At 44.9% G+C, this 21,109-nt stretch overlaps 1 protein-coding gene across 3 annotated transcripts in view; it reads left to right on the top strand.

The window, feature by feature from the left end:
- The window catches only part of FOXP2 (forkhead box P2), a 997,693-nt gene that overhangs the window by 258,728 nt on the left and 717,856 nt on the right, over nucleotides 1-21,109 (top strand). The window lies entirely within an intron of this gene.

The following is a 21,109-nucleotide window of genomic DNA, read 5'->3' as shown; positions in this document are numbered from 1 at the left end:
TCTAACCTTTCTGGTAAGGTGGAAATGTCTTTAAATATGGATAAGGTGAGGCAAGACTGCATGGGAGAGATTCAGCAAGTGCGGGTAGATATGAAAGAAGTAAAAGAAACTGTTACTGTCAGCGAAAGAACTGTAATTCAGTGTAAGCTTGAACAGATAGAGAACTTTAATAGAAGTCTGGATTTGTGAGTACTGAATTTCTCCCAAATAATCGGTATGAGTCATGCTGATTCCTTCAAAAAAAATTCTTATGGAAATTTTAAAATTTCCTCTTAACACTATATTTCCATTGACTATGGTTTATTACTTACCAGTTTCCTCTAAAGAAGTAGCAGGGCCTACTCTTGGGGCTCAAGTACAAGCAATTGAGAATGAATTGAAATATTTCTGCAGTTTTGGAAGATTCCTGATCAGATGTCCAGGACAGAGCAACCTAACTGGTGTCATTTGTTTTCTCCATGTAATGATTTTACTTACAGTACATATACACCAAGTATGCTATTATTTATCTCCATCTTGTAGGTTAGACCAGGTATTACTATTTCATATTTTTGCCTGCATTGTCATAATATTAAGTTACTACATTCCAATGATATTACTGTCATTTTAGTGCAAATAGGTTTTTCATGCACCTACATTGCACTATCAATAGTACAGCTTTAATTGCAATACTTATGCATTGTTGATTTTATTGCACCTGTTTTGCTTTATGACAGCTATTATATTATCAATTTTTGCTTGTGTTTATTGCAATGTTATTTCACTTTGGCTTCATGAATTTGTAAGCTGCATGCATTAAGAGTAGTTCTATGGAGCATTACCAAGGACTTCATAGACATGAGTGTCTACTTTCACAGAGGCGTGGAGTTTTCAGTACACTCAAATTAGGGTATTATGTGCCACATCCACCCATTACTACAATGTTATTTATTCTACTGTTTTATCACTGATTGCAAGTTTTTAGACATAATACCCAGCATGTTAAGGACTTCATTCAATGGACTGGATTCTTATGGACTGTATGCCTGCAGTCCATGCTGTGGACGTTAAATTACACTAAAGTGGTGTATCAAAAACTACCTTTGACGCTGCGGTTCATCACTCAGTTGCCGCAATGCTTTGCTACAAAGTGACACTTTCAACATGATCTCACAAGTCATTGATGGACAGATGATCGAAAGCCCCACGCTGTTTCAAACAGCGCTCTAAAAAATAGCACTAGAACAGCGCGGGTTTTACTACCCCTATGATCAGAGATTATAGCATGCAAATTTAAGCACGCTATTCACTCTTGTCATAGGGTAAAAGTGCAGGAGGGTTGTGCCTGAGCATGCGCTCGGGCCCAATCCTCCCGCACTTGTTTGACAGGTCTAGGCTGTCAAAAGCCCAGACCTGTTAAACACAGGGTTTTGGGGGTCCATGGGACCGCCAGACCACCAAGCACCTCCACTCCGAGTCAAGCGACACGGAGGGCTGGAGGTCCGGTGGGCCTCCAGTCACCCCGACCCACCCGACACATTCGAGGAGCTGGAGATCTGGGAGGTCTCCAGCCCCCCTAACCCCTTTGCATTCACTCCCTTGAATGGAGCCCTGGTGGCCCAGTGGGCCGCGAGTCAATCCCCTCCCCACCCCACCCCTTGTAGTCATAGCGGCCATTCCCCACTCCTTACCTTCGTGGAGGCAGGAGGTGGCCTCCCTCCTCTTCCATTGTCACTGCCTCGAAAATGGCAGCGCCCGGTCCTGCCCAGTGCATCCTGGGATGGGCTGGCTGGGGCTTCATACCACATAAGGGAGATGGGGTGGGGAAGGGCCACTAAGACCACCAGGGGTGGGAAGGGGATTGACTTGCGGCCCAGTGGGTCACCAGGGTTCCATTCATGGGAGGAGATGCCACAGGGGCTAGGAGGGCTGGAGACCCAGCGGATCTCCAGTCCCCCCTGAACCTGTGTCGGGGGGATTCGGGGGGAGTGGAGTTCTGCCAGACTTTCAGCCTTTGTGTCACTGGGGGGGGGGGTGAGTTGGGGTTCCTGCTCCTGGGGGGGGGGGGGGGGGCTGCTAGCATACATTCCTCCCCAGTGGTCTGCAAACCCTAAAGCCTGCTCCGAGATGGCATAGGGTTTGCCGTGCTGGTTGCTGATCATTGGGGAGGAATAGATTTAGCATGCATTTGCATGCTACTTGTGCTAAGAGCCCTGTTTTGCATGCATTTGTATGCTAATTGTGTTCAGAGCCTGTGAGCATGTTGTTTCATGCGCTCAGGGACTCTAATCATGGGGCGGTAGCAAACGCAGGCGCAAGTATGGCACTAACAGCCCCTAGCGCCTGCGTTTGCTTCTGATCATCGGCCCATCAGACTGCAAGTGTTTAGCTTGCAGAGCTATGGACACTTACTTATGCATGTCTAAGTCACAACTACATTTTCTGTTGAACATCATTTATTCCATACTTTCTATACCTCTTTAATTGGCAAGCAGGGCAAATTGGTTTACACTTCAAAAAAAACCCCAAAAAAAACATACACAATAAAATAAGAAGAAATGAAAAAGAACTTCAGTGTGAGATAGGAAAGAAAACATACCATACCATTCATAATAAAAGCAGCAAACATACAGAGCACATACTTCCAGGATAACTGGATTCCAAACCGGTTGTTCCATCACTCAGGATTTTGTAATTGAGTATTCTCAGAGGACAAGCAGGCTGCTTGTTCTCACATGTGGGTCGGTGTCCACGGCGGCCCCAGGAACGGAGATTTTCCAGCAAAATCTTCCAAAACCTTTGCGACAGCCAGTAGAGCGCGAAATGGATGCACCGCGCATGCGCGGCCATCTTCTCGCCCACTTCAGTTTTTTCTTTTCCGCGGTGGAGAGTGGCTGCGTGTCGGTCTCTCTCCCATAGATCCCTGGAAAACTTAGGCGCCCTTTGCTCACTTTTAGCGCTTTCTTTTTGTTTTAGGTCGCGTTTTTCCTTGTCTTTATTGTTTCCAGTTAAAAAAAAAAAACAAAAACGCCTCGTTTTCTTAGTTTTTTGCCCTGGTAAGTTTTCTTTCGATTTCCGTTGCGGCCTCTTTGGCCGCCCGTCCGCAGTTCTCCCTTTTTGTGCCCTTTGTTGGCACGATTGAGCCATTTGATTTCGCCGCTGCGATTTTTCCAATGATGTCATCGAAGCCTCCCAGCGGCTTCAAGAAGTGTGCTCGGTGCCAGCGGTCTATCTCGAGCACTGATCTGCACTCCTGGTGCGTCCAGTGCCTTGGGCCTGACCATCGCCCAGACGCTTGTAAGTTGTGTCTGAGTTTAAAAAAGTGGACACAGGCGTCGAGAAGAGCTCTTTGGGACCTTCTTTTTTTTTTTTTTTTTGTTACATTTGTACCCCGCGCTTTCCCACTCATGGCAGGCTCAATGCGGCTTACATATTATATACAGGTACTTATTTGTACCTGGGGCAATGGAGGGGTAAGTGACTTGCCCAGAGTCACAAGAAGCTGCCTGTGCATGAAGTGGGAATCGAACTCAGTTCCTCAGCTCCCCAGGACCAGAGTCCACCACCCTAACCACTAGGCCACTTCTCCACTTTTCGGAGCTCCGACTGATTCCTCAACGTCGACATCAGTACCGAAGTCGGTGGCGTCGATATCGGCACCGGGGATGGCATCGACATCGGGAGCGCAGGTAATGGCTGTCTGAACTTCACCTTTAGCTGGGAGCAGTGAGCCGTCCAGTGGGTCTCCACCCATCTCGAAGACTCCTGCTGGGCAGGTGCACCGGGACCGACCGTTGTCGGACCCGACCCCGAGGAGGCGAGTGGAATCCACGTCCTCCTCGTCGGTACTGAGGAGTACCGGTGACGTTCTTTGATTGAAGGCTAAGAAGCATCGGCACCGGTCTCCTTCGAGACACGGTACCGGGAGCTCTGGGGCGTCGAAGGATTTGGCACCTGGAAAGTGTCGACGCCGGGAGGAGCACTCCCTCTCCATACAAGAGGTGTCGGTGCGTCGATCTCAGGACATCCCGGTACCGCCTTCCAGGCCTTCACAGATTCTGACTTCGACTCCTGCACAGGCCTCCCAGGCTTCCTCGACAGTGACTCTGGAGGAGAGCATCTGAGCCATTCTTCCAGGCCTTCTGGAAGGGCTGCTGCAGCACTCTGTTCCGGTACTGGGGGGTGCTTGCGCCTCCGATACAAACAATGGAAGTGGCAGCTGACTCAGTGCCTGTGGTGAGGTCTCCGACGCTGGTACTGCTTGCAGCATCGGCCTCGGCTGCCACCCAGGTTGACTCGACGTCAATGGAGGGAGCTTCATCGCCACCGGCATGGGAGTCGACCTCTCGGCATCACCATCGAGGACATCGTTCCTCGGCATCGAGACGGGCTCGGTTTCAGAATGTAGTTCGTGAACTCTTGTCCGATACCTAGGAGGATGCCTCCTGGGATGAAGGGGAAGACCCCAGATATTTCTCTTCCGAGGAGTCTTGTGGTTTTCCTTCTGGTCCCACTCCTTCCCCTGAGAGGAAGCTTTCTCCACCGGAGAGTCTGTTCTTCTCCTCCTTTGTCCGGGAAATGTCTGTGGGCATTCCCTTCCTTGTGGTAAATGAAGATGAGCCCAGGACTGAGATGCTAGAGGTCCTGGACTATCCTTCGCCACCTAAAGAGTCATCCACTGCCCCTCTGAATAATGTCCTCAAGGAGACATTGCTGAGGAACTGGATGAAACCTTTATCTAATCCCACCATTCCCAAGAAAGCAGAGTCCCAATATCGGATCCATGGGGAACCTGAGTTGATGAGGTTGCAGTTACCTCACGACTCTGCGGTTGTGGATTCCGCTCTCAAGAGAGCCAGAAGTACTAGAGATTTTGCCTCGGCGCTCCCGGGGCGAGAAGCTAGGACTTTAGACTCTTTTGGGAGGATTGCCTACCAGTCCTCTATGCTCGTGTCCAAAATTCATTCCTACCAGCTCTACACGATCATCCACATGCGGAACAATGTTAAGCAGTTGGCGGACTTTGTGGATAAGCTCCCTCCGGAGCACGCCAGGCCTTTTCAGGAGGTGGTCAGGCAGCTGAAGGCATGTCGTAAATTGCTGTCCAGGGGTGCTTATGACACTTTTGATGTTGCATCCAGATCTGCTGCTCAAGGTATAGTGATGCTCAGACTCTCATGGCTGCTTGCCTCTGACCTGAACAATCAGACCCAGCAGCGGCTTGCTGATGTTCCTTGCCGGGGGGGATAATATTTTTGGTGAGAAGGTCGAGCAGGTGGTAGAGCAGCTCCACCAGCGGGAAACTGCCCTCGACAAACTCTCCCACCAGGCGCCTTCAGCATCTACCTCAACAGGTAGATGATTTTTCCGGGGAAGGAGGAATGCTCCCTATGCTTACAATAAGTGTAAGTACAATCCACCTTCCCGACAGCCTTCTCAGGCTCAGCCCCAGCGCACTCGTTCACTTCAACAGCGTGCGCCCAGACTGGCCCCTGCAGCTCCCCAGCAAAAGCAATGGACGGGCTTTTGACTGGTTCCAGCTGAGCATAGCCGCCATAAACGTACCTGTGTTGGACGATCTACCGGTTGGAGGGAGGTTAAAATTTTTTCACCAAAGGTGGCCTCTCATAACCTCCGACCGGTGGGTTCTTTAAATAGTCCGGTTGGGGGTACTCCCTCAATTTGATCTCCTAACCTCCAAATTGTCCACTGGGGAGCTCAGTCTTGCAGCTTCCAGCACAGGCAGCTACTTGCCGAGGAACTCTCTGCCCTTCTCAGCGCGAATGCGGTCGAGCCCGTTCCACCAGGGCAAGAAGGGCTGGGATTCTATTCCAGGTACTTCCTTGTGCAAAAGAAAACAGGGGGGGGGGGATGCGTCCCATCCTAAATGTAAGGGTCCTGAACAAATATCTGGTCAGAGAAAGGTTTAGGATGGTTTCCCTGGGCACCCTTCTTTCCATGATTCAGAAAAACGATTGGCTATGCTCTCTGGACTTAAAGGATGCTTACACTCACTTTCCGATACTTCCAGCTCACAGGAAGCATCTGTAATTCCATCTGGGAACACAGCACTTTTAATATTGTGTTCTGCCCTTTGGGCTTGCCTCTGCGCCCAGGGTGTTTACAAAATGCCTGGCGGTGGTTGCAGCGTCACTACGCAGACTGGGAGTGCATGTGTTCCCTTATCTTGACGATTGGCTGGTGAAGAACACCTCAGAGGCAGGAGATCTACAGTCCATGCAAATGACTATTCAATTCTTGGAGCTACTAGGGTTTGTCATCAATTATCTAAAGTCCTACCTTCCAGTTCAACGACTAGAATTCATAGGAGCTCTGCTGGACTCGCAGACAGCTCGGGCCTATCTTCCCGAGACGAGAGCAGATAACCTTCTGTCGTTTCCATGGCCAGGCCATCTCAGCAGATCACGGCTCAGCAGATATTGAGACTTCTAGGCCATATGGCCTCCACAGTTCATGTGACGCCCATGGCACACCTGCAGATGAGATCTGCTCAATGGACCCTAGCTTCCCAGTGGTATCAAGCTGCGGGGAATCTAGAGGATGTGATCCAGCTGTCCACCGATTTTCACAATTCCCTTCAGTGGTTGACAATTTGATCCAATTTGACCCTGGGATGTCCCTTCCAGATTCCTCAGCCTCAAAAAGTGCTGACCACGAATGCATCTCTCCTGGGGTGGGGAGCACATGTAGATGGGCTCCACACTCAGGGAGCTTGGTCCCTCCAGAAATCAGGTCTTCAGGTCAATCTCCTGGAGCTGCGAGCGATCTGGAATGCTCTGAAGTTTTTCAGAGATCGGCTGTCCAAACAAATTATTCAAATTCAGACAGACAACCAGGTTGCCATGTATTATGTCAACAAGCAGGGGAGCACCGGATCTCGCCCCCTGTGTTGGGAGGCCGTCCAGATCTGGCTTTGGGCTCGCCGTCATGGCATGTTTCTCCAGGCCACGTATCTGGCAGACGTAAACAACAGTCTGGCCGACAGATTGAGCAGGATAATGCAACCTCACGAGTGGTCGCTCAACTGCAGAGTTGTTCACAAGATCTTCCGAGAGTGGGGCACCCCCTTTGTGGATCTTTTTGCCACTCAGCTCAATCATATGCTCCCTCAGTTCTGTTCCAGACTTCAGGCCCACGACAGGCTAGTGTCAGATGCCTTTCTCCTTCATTGGGGGATGGGCCTTCTGTACGTTTATCCTCCCATACCTTTGGTGGGGAAGACTTTGCTGAAACTCAAACAAGACCATGGAACCATTATTCTGATTGCGCCTTTTTGGCCGCGTCAGATTTGGTTCCCTCTTCTTCTGGAGTTGTCCGACGAAGAGCCGTGGAGATTGGAGTGTTTTCCAACCCTCATCACTCGGAACGAGGGGGCGCTTCTGCATCCCGACCTCCAGTCCCTGGCTCTCTCGGCCTGGATGTTGAGAGCGTAGACTTCGCTTCCTTGGTGGCGGTTACTTCAGCTCGTAGAGTCAGTGAGCTCCAAGCCTTGGTAGCCCATGCTTCTTATACTAAATTTCATCATAACAGAGTAGTCCTCCGTATGCACCCTAAGTTCTTGCTGAAGGTGGTGTCGGAGTTCCATCTGAACCAGTCAATTGTCTTGCCAACATTTTTTCCCCGTCCTCATACTCGCTCTGCTGAACGTCAGTTGCATACATTGGACTGCAAGAGAGCATTGTCCTTCTATGTGGAGCGGACAAGCCCCTTCAGACAGTCTGCCCAAATGTTTGTCTCTTTTGATCCCAACAGGAAGGGAGTCGCTGTCGGGAAACGCACCATTTCAAATTGGCTAGCAGATTGCATATCCTTCACTTATGCCCAAGCTGGGCTGACTCTTGAGGGTCATGTCACGGCTCATAGTGTTAGATCCATGGCAGCGTCAGTGGCTCACTTGAATTCAGCCACTATTGAAGAGATTTGCAAAGCTGCGATGTGGTCATCAGTCCACACATTCACATCTCATTACTGCCTTCAGCCGGATACCCAACACGACAGTCGGTTCAGGCAGTCGGTGCTGCAGAATCTGTTTGGGGTTTAGAATCCAACCCCACCCCCCTAGACCCATTTTTGTTCTGTTCCAGGCAGCACTCTCAGTTAGTTGTTCTTCATAGGTCAATCTCTGTTCTGTCCTCGCCGTTGCGAGGCCCAATTGACCTTTCTTTGTTGTTTTGAGTGAGCCTGGGGGCTAGGGATACCCCACATGTGAGAACAAGCAGCCTGCTTGTCCTCGGAGAAAGCAAAGATACTTACCTGTAGCAGGTATTCTCCGAGGACACAGGCAGATTGTTCTCACCAACTCACCCTCCTCCCCTTTGGAGTTGTTGTGTTCTGCTTTATTTGCTTTTCATTTGTAACTGAGGCGGGAACGGACGCGCGCGGGCAGGAAGATGGCCGCACATGTGCGGTGCTTCCGTTCCGCGCTCTACTGGCTGTCGCAAAGGTTTTGGAAGATTTTGCTGGAAAATCTCCATTCCTGGGGCCGCCGTGGACGCTGACCCACATGTGAGAACAATCAGCCTGCTGTCTTCGGAGAATGCCTGCTACAGGTAAATATCTTCGCTTTCTTGTTCTATCACCATTTTAGGGTTTTGTTTGAAGCTTGATCACATTCTTATCTGCTACACATTTATTAAGCCTAGATGCATTAACCTTGTTAATGAGGGGAGTCGCCATCAGGAAATGCACCATCTCCAATTGGCTAGCAGATTGCATTTCCTTCACTTATGCCCAAGCTGGGCTGACTCTAGAGGGTCATGTCACGGTTCATAATGTTAGAGCCATGGCTGCGTCAGTGGCTTACTTGAAGTCAGCCTCTATTGAGGAGATTTGCAAGGCTGCAACATGGTCATCAGTCCACACGTTCACATCTCACTACTGCCTTCAGCAGGATACCTGATGCAACAGTTGGTTTGGGCAGTCGGTGCTGCAGAATCTGTTCGGGGTTTAGAATCCAACTCCACCCTCCTAGGCCCATTTCTGTTTTGTTCCAGGCTGCGCTCTCACCTAGTTGAATTTATTTTCAGATCAATCTCTGTTATGAGGCCAAATTGACCAATGTTTATTGTTTTGAGTGAGCCTGGGGGCTAGGGATACCCCATGCGTAAGAATATTGAGCCTGCTTGTCCTCGGAGAAAATGAAGATGCATACCTGTAGCAGGTATTCTCCAAGGACAGCAGGCTCAATATTCTTACAACCCTCCCGCCTTCCCATTGGAGTTGTTTCACTTATTTGGTTTTGCTCTCAATTAAACTGATCACTGCACATTCACGTCGTGGGCAGGAAGTCGCCCACGCATACGCGGTGGGTTGGCCGAAGCGGCGGAATGTTCAGGAAGGTTCTGGAGCTTTTGAAGATTTCTTCTATCTCCTGGGTCATCGCAGACGATGACCCATGCGTAAGAATATTGAGCCTGCTGTCCTCAGAGAATACCTGCTACAGGTATGTATCTTCATTTTCTGTGAAAAAAACAAACAAACCATAAACTATGCAGAATCTGCAGAATTTTTAATATTGTGCACATAAGTTTTAGAGTTTTTATTCTTCAGTTTTTTGTTAAGAATTTCCCCAGAAGTAAACCTAAGAACAACTAGAAGAAGAGTAGAGGCCAAGAAACTAATAATCACATATTGAAAACAAAAGACAGTAGCATTTTTTTCATGTATTTTATAATTAAGCAATGGAACTTGTTGCCAAATGACATGGTCAAGGCAACTGGCATAATGGGGATCAAAAGAGGTTGGCACACATTCTTAGAGGAATAGTTCATATAAAATTATTAGCCAGATAACATTGGGAGAGTCATTACTTATTCCTAGAAATAAGGTATGAGAAATAGGTCAACTTTTTGGGGTCTTCCGGGTTCTTTTGACCCAGACTGGGCTTGATGGACTGTGTGTGGCCCTTCTTATATGTTCTTAGCCATTCTTTGTGGGCCAATATATATGAAATACTCTGCATAGAACTTCATGGACTCTCTCCTTCAGGAGAAGTTGCTGTACCCCTCTTTTGAACAAAGTCAGAATGATTCACAGTAAAACTTGTAAAATTAGAGAAGAACGCCATAAACTATTTGAAAGAAATACAACACATGACCATTCACTCATTCATTGCATTTTAGTCTTATATACCTTAACTTTACATAGTAACATAGTAAATGACAGCAGATAAAGACCTATATGGTCCATACAGTCTGCCCAACAAGATAAACTCATTTTACATGGTATGTGATACTTTATATGTATACCCGAGTTTATTTGTCCTTTCCTTTCTCAGGGCACAGACCGTAGAAGTCTGCCCAGTACTGTTCTTGTACTAAGTTCTGAAGCTAACATCGAAGCCCCTTAAATTTGCACTCCAGCCCATCCCTTATCTATTCAGTCACGATCAGGGCGTAGACCGTAGAAGTCTGCCCAGTTCCCGTTTTGTTTCCAATTACCGGTGTTGCCACCCAATCTCCACTAAGATTCCATGGAACCATTCCTTCTAAGCAGGATTCCTTTGTGTTATCCCACGCATGTTTGAATTCCATTACCAGACTTTGATTCTGGGAAACTGGGTTCGATTCCCACTGCAGCTCCTTGTGACTGTGGGCAAGTCACTTAACCCTCCATTGCCCCAGGTACAAAGTAAGTACCTGTATATATGTAAACCGCTTTGAATGTAGTTGCAAAGTAACAGAAAGGCGGTATATCAAGTCCCATTTCCCATTACCATTTTCATCTTCACCACCTCCCACGGGAGGGCATTCCACATATCCACCACCCTCTCCGTGAAAAAATACTTCCTGACATTAGTCCTGAGTCTGCCCCCCTTCAACTTCAATTCATGTCCTCTAGTTCTACCGCCTTCCCGTCTCCGGAAAAGGTTCGTTTGCGGATTAATACCTTTCAATTATTTGAATGTCTGAATCATATCACCCCTGTTTCTCCTTTCCTCCAAGGTATACGTGTTCAGGTCAGCAAGTCTCTCCTTGTATGGTTTGCAACACAAATCCCATACCATTTTCGTAGCTTTTCTTTGCTTTATTTGGTTCATATATGTCCCACATTATCCAAACTAAGTTCAGTTCAATGTGGCTTACAATAAAACAGATTATAGTACAGTTGTAATACAGTTAGTAATTCCAGTAAATATGTAATTCAATTAAAATATTTAAACATTAATGTACTGTTCAGATATAGTTAGTGTACCAATGATTTGATACCTAGCCTGCATCTAATAAAAAAGGCTTGAAGAGATGGGATTGAAGAATTATACAAACATGTTAGGTATTCTGTTATCTGACCAAAACTTCATGGTAGTGAGTTACATGTTTGTGTTACAAGTTAGCAGAATCCCATGATGTCAATGGATTTATGTAGTATTCCTTTGAAACCTGGAAAACAAGTAATAGGCAGTGCCAGCTATCTTGCAAAGTGTACCTTAGCTGAGGAGTGATAGGGGTACATGTGTAGTCTGGGGCCATTCCATATAGTATTTGGAAGACTAGTACAGTGATTTTAATGGGATCTCTTAAAGTTCAGGCGTGCGGCAGTATTTTGTGAGGTTTGGAGTTTTTTTTATAGTTGATTCCTTACAACCAGCATAAATCCCATTGCAATAGTCAATTTGGGACAGAATTAGTGACTGAAGAAGGATACGAAATGTGGTAGTGGAGAATGAGCTAAGTCTAATTAATAAAAAATAAATCATCTTAGTTTCCATAGTATCTTGAACAACTTTGTAATAACTGTTTGTTTATCAAGTGTTACGTGTTGGTCTATTATGACTCTCAGGATTTTAAAGTTTTATTCTAGAGGGTAACTAGAAGACCAATCCTAATAGTATTTTCTGATGTTGGGTGGTATTGATTATTAATCTCTAGTAGTTTAGTCTTTCATTTGTTTAGTTACTGTCAAAAGGTTGAAGCCCAAGTGTCCTTTGTGTCTACGCCTAATTTGACCATTTTATATGCTATTAATATTCCCTGTAAAGGGAATATAGATCATTACATTTTCTGTGTATTTGTAAGATTTAAAGCCACATTTTTCTAGCTTTCTACCCAAAGGTTCCATGAAGATGTTGAATATCAGTGACAGTGGGGGGAGCCTTATGGTATTCAGCATTTTGTTAACCATGGAGGAGAGATAACATTAGACATCCACCTGGCAAAATGTCAGAAATGCTTTCTGAAAAAAAAAAGTAAATGGAAAATCTGTTTACAGTGGTGTGATATATATGCATCCTTTGCAGGCATAAGAAGTAGACTGAGACTTGATTGATGATATTCACAATATAGCTGCTATTTATTTATTTAATTTAATTTATTTTTACATTTATGTACATAAGTATATAAATAATTCCACACTGGGAAAAGACCAAGGGTCCATCGAGCCCAGCATCCTGTCCACAACAGCGGCCAATCCAGGCCAAGGGCACCTGGCAAGCTTCCCAAACGTACAAATATTCTATACATGTTATTCCTGGAATTGTGAATTTTTCCCAAGTCCATTTAGTAGTGGTTTATGGACTTGTCCTTTAGGAAACCGTCTAACCCCTTTTTAAACTCTGCCAACTTTTAAAACTTCACCACGTTCTCCGGCAACAAATTCCAGAGTTTAATTATGTGTTGGGTGTAGAAAATGTTTCTCCAATTTGTTTTAAATTTACTACACTGTAGTTTCATTGCATGCCCTGTAGTCCTAGTATTTTTGGAAAGCGTGAACAGACGCTTCACATCCACCTGTTCCACTCCACTCATTATTTTATATACCTCTATCATGTCTCCCCTCAGCCGTCTGTTCTCCAAGCTGAAAAGCCCTAGCCTCCTTAGTCTTTCTTCATAGGGAAGTCGTCCCATCCCCACTATCATTTTAGTCGCCCTTCGCTGCACCTTTTCCAATTCTACTATATCTTTCTTGAGATGCGGCAACCAGAATTGAACACAATACTCAAGGTGCGGTCGCACGATGGAGCGATACAACGGCATTATAACATCCTCACACCTGTTTTCCATACCTTTCCTAATAATACCCAACATTCTATTCACTTTCCTAGCCACAGCAGCACACTGAGCAGAAGGTTTCAGTGTATTATCGACGACGACACCCAGATCCCTTTCTTGGTCCGTAACCCCTAACGTGGAACCTTGCATGACGTAGCTATAATTCAGGTTCTTTTTTCCCCCACATGCATCACCTTGCACTTGCTCACATTAAACGTCATCTGCCATTTAACCGCCCAGTCTCCCAGTCTCGTAAGGTCCTTCTGTAATTTTTCACAAACCTGTTGCAAGTTAACGACTTTGAATAACTTTGTGTCATCAGTAAATTTAATTACCTCGCTAGTTACTCCCATCTCTAAATCATTTATAAATATATTAAAAAGCAATGGTCCTAGCACAGACCCCTGAGGAACCCCACTAACTACCCTTCCCCATTGTGAATACTGCCCATTTAAACCCACTCTCTGTTTCCTATCCTTCAACCAGTTTTTAATCCACAATAGGACATTTCCTCCTATCCCATGACCCTCCAATTTCCTCTGTAGCCTTTCATGAGGCACCTTATCAAACGCCTTTTGAAAATCCAGATACACAATATCAACCGGCTCCCCTTTGTCCACATGTTTGTTTACTCCTTCAAAGAATTGAAGTAAATTGGTCAGGCAAGATTTCCCCACACAAAAGCCTTGCTGACTTGGTCTCAGTAATACATGTCCTTGGATGTGCTCTGTAATTTTGTTTTTGATAATAGCCTCTACCATTTTCCCTGGCACCGACGGCAGACTCACTGGTCTATAATTTCCCGGATCTCCCCTGGAACCTTTTTAAAAAAATCGGCGTTACATTGGCTACCCTCCAATCTTCCGGTACCACGCTCGATTTTAAGGATAAATTGCATATCACTAACAGTAGCTCCTCAAGCTCATTTTTCAGTTCTATCAGAACTCTAGGATGAATACCATCCAGTCCAGGAGATTTGCTACTCTTCAGTTTGCTGAACTGCCCCATTACGTCCTCCAGGTTTACCGTGATGTCAGTAAGTTTCTCTGACTCGTCCGCTTGAAATACCATTTCCGACACCGGTATCCCACCCAAATCTTCCTCGGTGAAGACCGAAGCAAAGAATTCATTCAATCTCTCTGCTGTAACCCAATGTAAACATACTACTACTACTACTACTATTTAGCATTTCTATAGCGCTACAAGGCGTACGCAGCGCTGCACAAACATAGAAGAAAGACAGTCCCTGCTCAAAGAGCTTACAATCTAATAGACAAAAAATAAATAAAGTAAGCAAATCAAATCAATTAATGTGAACGGGAAGGAAGAGAGGAGGGTAGGTGGAGGCGAGTGGTTACAAGTGGTTACGAGTCAAAAGCTTTCAGGTGGGCTTTCAGTCTAGATTTAAAGGTGGCCAAGGATGGGGCAAGACGTAGGGGCTCAGGAAGTTTATTCCAGGCGTAGGGTGCAGCGAGACAGAAGGCGCGAAGTCTGGAGTTGGCAGTAGTGCAGAAGGGAACAGATAAGAAGGATTTATCCATGGAGCGGAGTGCATGGGAAGGGGTGTAGGGAAGGATGAGTGTGGAGAGATACTTGGGAGCAGCAGAGTGAGTACATTTATAGGTTAGTAGAAGAAGTTTGAACAGGATGCGAAAATGGATAGGGAGCCAGTGAAGGGTCTTGAGGAGAGGGGTAGTATGAGTAAAGCGACCCTGGCGGAAGATGAGACAGGCAGCAGAGTTTTGAACCGACTGGAGAAGGGAGAGGTGACTAAGTGGGAGGCCAGCAAGAAGCAGATTGCAGTAGTCTAAACGAGATGTGACAAGGGTGTGGATGAGGGTTTTGGTAGAGTGCTCGGAAAGAAAGGGGCGGATTTTACGGATGTTGTAAAGAAAGAAACGACAGGTCTTGGCAATCTGCTGGATATGAGCAGAGAAGGAGAGAGAAGAGTCAAAGATGACCCCAATCAAAAAACAAACAAACCCCGAAACATTGGAGTACTACTAATAGGTGAATTTGATTGAATCATTTGTGTTGCAGGGTCATTTAGAAGTAGGGAAATCCTAGATTCTTTACCAGGAGACCTGTTTCAGCAATTGGTAATGGAAGGAGGCCATACTAGACATGATACTTGTGTTTCTGATGTTATAGTGGGTGATCGTCTCACGTACAGTGGAAAAGGAATAGTATAATTCAATATTAAGACATGCGGGGAGAGGGTTTATTTAAAAGTGGACATTTTAGATTTCAAAAGAACTAACTTTTCCAGGGTGGAGGAATACCTCAAGAAGTTGTTAGCTGGATGGGAACATCTGGGAAAGTAGAAAAGCAATGGGCAAAACTTAAAGAAACTATTTTAAGGGCAGCAAAGGAAGAAAAGACCACTTTGGTTCTCAAAAGTAGTCTGAGATGATAAGGAAAAAGAGGTTTTCCTGCATAGACTAATGGAGATTGCAGAAAGATAAAAATAGGCAATAATACCTGGGAAAGCTAAGAGAAGACTTTTTTTTAGATAGGGATAGGAGAAAGTGCAAAAGTGACATTGTGAGGCTACAGCATGAAGGAGAGCAACATATAGAAGCTGATAAAGATAGAGCAGCATTGTTAACAAATATTTCTAATCTTTGTTCACAGATGAAGGACTAGGAGTAGGACTGCAAAAGACAAGTACTAATATAAATGGATGTGTGGTAGATCTTGAACGATGTTCAGATATCACTGTTCGTGAGGAACTAGCTAAACTAAAAGTTTTTACAGAGCAATAGGGATGTATGGGATATATCTGAGGATGCTGAAGGAACTGAGGGATCCTTTTACAAAGGCGCGCTGAAAAATGGCCTACGGTAGTGTAGGTGCAGGTTTTGGGTGTGTGCAGATCCATTTTTCAGCGCACCTGCAAGAAAATGAAAATATTTTCCTGTACACGTAGCGGATGCATGCCAGTAATGAAATTACTGTGAGGACCATGCAGTAGCCAGGTGGTAATGCAAAATTGATGCGTGTTGGGCATGTGTAGGCGCCTACGCGGCTTAGTAAAAGGGCCCCTTAGAGAAGCTCTGGCAGCTCTGCTGTCTGACCTCTTTAATGCTTCTTTAGATTCTTGAGTGGTCCCAGAAGACTGGAGAAGGGTGGATGTGGTTCCTCTCCACAAAAGTGGAAATAATGGGGAGGTTGGGAACTACAGGCTGGTTAGTCTGACCCCTGTGGTAATTAAATTATTGGAAACACTTCTAAAATGGAGGATAGTGAGGTTTCTGGAATCCAGTGGATTATAGGATCCAAGGCAACATTGTTTTACTGGAGAGAAGACTTGTCAGACAAACTTTGAAAGGGATGTTATCAGTGGTGTGCTGCAGAGATCAGCACCTAAAGTTTTATGCATGGATCTGAGAAGGGGGTGTTATCATGGGAGAGGCATGGGTGAATGAGGGGTAGTTTTAGGATTTGCTTGCAGTGTTATATAATTCAGAGGATGTATACCAGGGCATTGATCCTGACACTAAATGCTGTTTTATAAATGGTGCCCAACTTGGAGCTCCGTTTATAGAATAGCGCTTAGCGTGCATTTTTTATGGGGTGCCCAATTTTGGGCACCATTTACAGAATTGAGTCCCAAATTCTGTAATAGGGTAGACACCCCAATGTTGTGAATAGCATGAGTGAGGATTCTAGCGAAGCTTGTAGCATGGTTTAGAATTTGACAGCTAAGCTTTAATGCTTATAAATGCAGGGTTACACATTTGGACTGCAAAAGCCTGAGGGATCAATACAGTATGGGGATTAAGTATTTCTATGCATCAAAGAAGAATGGGACATGAGGTGATAGTATCTGAACATCTTAAGGTAAAACAGGTAAAAAAGGCAATGGCAAAAGCCAGAAGGATTCTTGGGTGAAGAGGAATAGGTATGGCCAGTAGGAAAAGAAGGTGATAATGCCTTTGTATAAGTCTCTGGTGAGGCCCCATTTAGAGTACTATGTACCAGGGCTGGCATTAGTGGTGGACAAATAAGACAATTGCCCTGGGACCCCATGTCGCTGGGGGCCCCAAACCTGCCTGAAGTTGAAAGAGGGACAATCTACAAACAAGCTATGGGGCCCCCTCCCTAGCATCTGCCCTGACCCTCGTCATGTCTAGCGCTGGCCTTGCTATGTACAATTCTGAAGACCACACCTTCTAAAAGATATAAATAGAATGCTGTCAGTCTGAAAGGAGGCTGCTAAAATCATTAGTGTACTTCATCAAAAAGCATATGGGACAGACTTAAAGATCTCAATACTTTGGAAGAAAGGTGGAAGAGAGGAGATTATGATAGATACATTTAAATACCTCCATGGCATAAATGCACAGAAGGCAAGTCTTAATTCAAAGGAAGCTCTGGAATGAGGGGGAATAAGATAGAGCTGAAAGGGTTGAATAATCTAAGGAAATACGTCTTTACAGAAAGGGTGGTGAATCGGTTGAACAGCCTCCTGGTGAAGGTGGTAGAGACAGACTATCTGAATTTAAGAGAGCTTGAGACAAGTACTTAGGACTGATCTGTAAGGGAAAGGAAAGGATAGTAGACACTATGGAGGGGTAGACTGGATAGGCCATATGGTCTTTATCTGCCATTATTTTCTATGTTTCTGCTGTGGGTATTGGAGCCCACAGACTCTCATGAGAAGATGACACTGATTTCCGTTATGATATGCAGGAAAAGCATGCTGACATGTAGTACCACAGAGAGACTTTCTTTGGAGACGAAATGAAGAGGCAAATATTTAAAAAAAACACTTTGAAACTCTGAAGTTCCTCTCCTGGTCCACCTTTAACTCAGCTTCTTCTTCCAGGAAGTATGCGAATGGGGTCAAGGGAAGGCTCACTAGTCTCAAAGGTATAGGTATCCTCCTCCTGCTCACTCCAGACAAACTCAGTAGAGAACTCACTCTTGTCCTAGAAGCAGAGAGCCCCAAAACCTTAACCTGCTTCTTAGCCAAAGCCTGGGATAGGGTTTTCATTGCCTCCAAGAGAACCTAACTATGTTTTTACTAGTATTCATGCAGAGAACCTTCTAGTAGCTGCTGACCTAACTGGGTGCTGGAGTCAATAGGGTTCATCAAGAATTACCCAAAGTCACAGGTAAGTCTCATTTGAACTGGATTTCATAAGAGGTCTGCTAGACATGACACAGACAAAACTATTTCCCCTTCAAGTAATAACTACCAATGTCTGTGGTTCAAGAGATTGCATTGAGTAACTGTTTCTAGCTCAGTGGTGTTCCTAGGTTGGCTACCACCCAGGGCAGATCGCCGTGCCCCCTCCCCCCTCCAGCGACTCACCCCCTCCCGCGAATCACAACCCCCCCCCCCCCCGATGCATCACCACCCCCAAAGCGCATTGCTCTCGCCTCCCAAGGATGCAGGAAGCAGCCGCGCAACTGTCAGCCCCACTGGTTCCCTGCCCCAGAAGTAACATCAGAGGGAGCAGGGAGCCGGCGGAGCTGACAGCCGCATGACTGTTCCCTGCACCCCTTTAGAGCATGCACTGCCCCGCCCCCACCACCCTGCCCTTGGTACGCCATTGTTCTAGTTCCTTCTTACAGAATCTACAGATGCCTCGTGCACCAGTTTTTTCCTTTAAACAATCTTGTCTGTATTCTGCTGTCCTCGGCTGCAGGGCTGCAGCTATCAATCGCTCATCCTTGGGTTTCAGTTTACCGCTCCTTAACCATTCATGTGTATGGTTTTGATCAACAAATGGTTCCTGGAGTACCACTTTGTACAGCCTGCTGTACTTACACAGTTGCTACTTGTTTTTGCCATACTGATCCAATTCCTCAGAGTTTTTTAAAATTCTGTTGCTTCCTTCTCTTTTGATACCCATTACTTCTGCTTGTTGGAACTGGATTCTGGATCTTTGTTTTTTTTTTTTCTTCTTCTTCTTCATATTTCAGCACTTGTTGAGATCTGATGATGCTGGTAAGTAAGCCTGGAGTCCTATGATAGTATCTCGATAGGTATAATCTATTTTTATGAGAACCATTCCTCCTTCAGATCTAGGAATGTATGGTCTTGGAATACACTGATTATTATAGATCACCTTGTGAGCATGGACGAGTTTTCTTATTCACATCTAGTTTTTCAAGGTTTTTAAGAGGCCAGTCTACAATACCAAAATTGTAGGAGAGTGCAGGAAGTGCCAGTTGATTATTAGCCAGTATCTTATTCCATGATATTAATTTACTCTTCAGCATCAGTTTTATTCTCCTATAATAATCTTTACTAATTTATTCTCTCAGCAATTTCTGCTTGATAGTTTTTCCTTCCTTCCTCTATTTTGTCTGCTATGTGAAAACTCCTGTGCATGCGTAGAAAATCTTTTTTGAGCTCTGAGAGCAGTTTATATTGCTGCCATTGGATAACATCAGACACTTGTGTAGGTGATTTATCCTGCTGTTTGTAGGGTTACACCATTACTGATAAGCAAGTTTACTTGATCATTTTGAACATATCAGATTTGTTTCCATTTTTTGAATGTCTGTTTTTGATAATCTCCACTGAAGGAAGACCAAGAGGTTTTAAAAGTAAAGTGATAAGGCTGGATGATAGCTTGAAACTGGAAAATTGCTGGTTTTGAATATTGGTGGGACACAGGCTGCCACTGCCAGTAGGTGTGTCTATGCACTTTAGATTGAAGTGTGAGATAAAGCCTGTGAGTATGTTCGGCATTTTTGTTTGAGGAAAAAAAGGAAATGGATCCTGAAGGAGAAGTCTAATAAGCTAAAACAGAAACATCATTCACCCATGCTAAAGAAAAAATACTTGGAAGTTGATCGACCTACCAACTAGAAACACATCCGAATCAACATGAACGTACCTAAATCTGCACTACCCACGCTGAAAGGACTCAAATACAAATCAACTTATGTGTCCAGTTTTTCCTACATAAGCACACAACTGTGGAACGCATTACCAAAAGCCTTGAAAATTACGAACGACCACCTAAACTTCCGGAAAACACTAAAAACTAACCTGTTTAAAAAGGCATACCCTACCAATCCAACATAAATGCCTGATCTCTGCAACACAGCAAAACTAAAGAACGTAATGGACATAACATAACTCTTCCGTTGTACGATTCCCTAGTGTGGCTGTGCCACATGAACTTTATCTTACCACAACATCACTTTGTATTTGTTTACACCGGAGTCTGTAATGCCTCTCCGATACTATATAAGCCACATTGAGCCTACAAATAGGTGGGGAAATGTGGGATATAAATGTAACAAATAAATAAAAAACTGAAATTCTGACTTTTAGGCCTCTCTTTTTCAAAACCACTTCCAAGTGTAAATTGCAATACTTACACGTATAGATTCTATACACGTGTAAATAGCAATGTTAGAAAGTTATTTACTTGTGGAGATCCACTTCACAGTGATTTTGGTGATGAGGAGGGGGCATGGTAGGTCATGGTTTGGGTAACATTTGAATGGGGCAAAAATCTATACTTGTATTCCCCATTTCACAATGGGAATACACATCTGTGGTGTGTGTTATACCAGCTTATTGCCACGGACAGAGTTTTTTAAAAAACTGTTCATTTCAGCCAGGGCATTACCCAAGGGATTAAAGGAGTCATTCTTCTGAATCCTCTGTTTATTTCTGCTTCTAAAATGAATCCAAATTAAGTTGGTGGCATTTACATTTTGTAGGTTTATAAAATGGGGCAGCTACACATAGAAGTGGTGCCACTTACATGTGCAAATTGTGAAATCACTACTTCTGCATGGGATTGCTGCTATATCCATGGAGAAGCTGCCAGATTTCTGCCATTCATCCCGCTGTATGTGCCAGCAAATACATGTGCACAGCTGTAGGTATGTTAGATAAGATCTATGTGAGCAGAACCTTTTCTAAAATACTGCTGGAATTGAGCACATTCCAGCCTGGCTGTCTCAATTCTGATCTCTAATTTCTGTGTAAAACCAGCCTTTTAATGTTATTTAGATTAATATAAATACACCGGTTATATTTTCTAATTAAATTATTCATTTATGACTATCTTTAGTAACTGAATTTTACTAAAGAAAAAAAAAAAGAAAAATCTGAGATACTTATGGCTCGATTCACCAAAGTGTGA

This window comes from Microcaecilia unicolor, chromosome 10 (assembly GCF_901765095.1).
Source record: "Microcaecilia unicolor chromosome 10, aMicUni1.1, whole genome shotgun sequence".
Taxonomy (NCBI): domain Eukaryota; kingdom Metazoa; phylum Chordata; class Amphibia; order Gymnophiona; family Siphonopidae; genus Microcaecilia; species Microcaecilia unicolor.
This window is presented reverse-complemented; position numbering and strand designations above follow the sequence as displayed.